The sequence below is a fragment of the Seriola lalandi genome, unplaced genomic scaffold (assembly GCF_002814215.2).
Source record: "Seriola lalandi dorsalis isolate HSWRI2012SDOR001 ecotype SW California unplaced genomic scaffold, Sedor1 jcf7180002054901, whole genome shotgun sequence".
NCBI classification, from domain to species: domain Eukaryota; kingdom Metazoa; phylum Chordata; class Actinopteri; order Carangiformes; family Carangidae; genus Seriola; species Seriola lalandi.
Window position 1 is genome coordinate 3298004 of NW_019525453.1, and position 2139 is coordinate 3300142.

Here is a 2139-nt window from a genome sequence, read left to right on the forward strand (position 1 = left end):
CGAGTCTTGAATCCTGTGTTTCTTGGCATGTGTAAAGGCATGCGTGTGCTTTTACACAAGTGTGTGCTTCCTTCTCTGTGCCCGGGCTTTCTGCAGGGCCTTGGGAAGAAACGCTATTATCCGTCTTCAATATTTAAAGCAATGGGAAGGAGGGAGAGGATGTGTGTACAGAACAAGAGAGAGTATGTATTTGAGATGACAGCCTCAGGATGGTCAAGGTCAGGGGAAGAAACTCAGCAGCAGAAATGCCTTGAATATCATAATCCCCTCCGAAGAACTGCCTTTCTATGAGGCTGTGCTGCACATTTTAGCATTTCTACCTGAACGTGCAGGCTGTGGGCATCACTTGGTTGACAGCCAGAGGGGGTCTGGCTAAAGAGTAAAAGGGAGCACATTTCCTTTGTGCTACATATTTAATAAGGCTAAGCATGCAGGGAATTACTTTCCGTTTAACTCTCACATTTCCTTTCAGAATGACCCTTTTACTTGTGCAGCAGCCAACCTTTCATTTTCCACATTCCGCTTCACGCATTATCGGAAACATACCCATTCTAATGCAGGTCATATGCCTGACTTTTCTGCCGTGGTGCCTTTTTCATTGTCAGTAATGTGGTTTTGGTAGAGGGGTTTGCATGCCTGGAATTTATGGAGAGGTCTGGGTTCGGAAGCCAAGGTCTCCATGACATGTTTGTTGTCATGCTCTGAGGAGAGGCTCACTGTGGAGAGTAAGCATCCTGCTCTAAAAGAGCCGCTTGTGAAATTGCTCAATATATCATAGGTCACATTCAAAGAAGGGTCTATAAAAATAGCATTATTGTGTGTAGAACCATATCTCATTCCCAAACCTGACAAAAATGCATAGAAAAGACATACTTTACTTTTGTTCAGAGTGCAGCTTAAGAACACTTTATTACAAAGAATAATGAAGGGTTCCTAAATTAAACAAAATAGTAATCTGATAGCACAATTTACACTCCATCTTAACTCTATGAAATACAGTATAAACCTACAGTTATAGGTGGACTCAACTGCTGTTCAGCCTGTGTATCAGATGTGTAATGTCCATCATTTCTTCTGTGAGGCTTCAATTTTCTAAATTTAAAAATTTGAACAAAAAGTCTGCATCACAAACTGGAAGTGCTGCGTTTGAAAGAAGTGGACTTTTAAAGACAGTGGCAGTGTGAAGGCGTGTTCAGAATAGAGGGTGGCAGGGATCATTTGTGAACTACTGCAGCTGGTGAGATTACCTCTGACATGCTAGATAACCAGGAAAGGCTAGCAATTCAGTCCTCAAACTTCCTTATCCCTCCTCTGTAGCTACTGTACTGTTTAATCCCCCAAGCATTTTACTCTCTGAATTTTACATCATTTCATTCAGTAATCATTTATTGAAGAGAGAAAAAAGCTCTCAGAGCTAACAAGCTTACCAACTGCCTGCTCAGTTGGTAAATCCAGATGAATTAGAATACATTTATACACCATTTTAAATGTTGGTATGACTAGGGTTGCATTATGCGCAATGCAGGATCCAGTGTTTTTGGTATTTAACCCGTCCTAGTGACTAAAAGTCAGGATATTTTGGTTTTGATTTTGACCTATCCTAACATTACACAGGAGCAGTGCTTAATCACCCTAGTGACACAGGCCAACCACACATGCACAATCTTAAATGTGTAATTTGTAATTGTCAGTTCAAACAATTACAAATTATACTCATTATGATGATAATGACTTTGCTGTGCGATTTACACTATAATGACGATGATGATGATGATGATAATGATGATGATGATGATGATGATGATGATGATGATGATGCAGTGTGGGAAATATGTGTATGAAATCTGCTGGATGCTTGTGTGGGTTTGTCAGTCATTACACACCCACACACCTTTCCGGTTCCCTGTTCCAAAGAACCGCACAGGTGATTGAGATGAAACCAAACTACATTTTAGACATTCCTTCTCTACCACACCACTTCGTGACATTCTAATGGGAATCTAATAGGTGTGGGAATAAACTCATTATAAGAGATCAAGCCTATATGTAATTGATCACTTTGTGCTAAGAAAACAGCCACGCAACAAGCACTATGTAAGCCTCAGGAAAATATTATAAACAACTGTGTGTTTGTTGCAT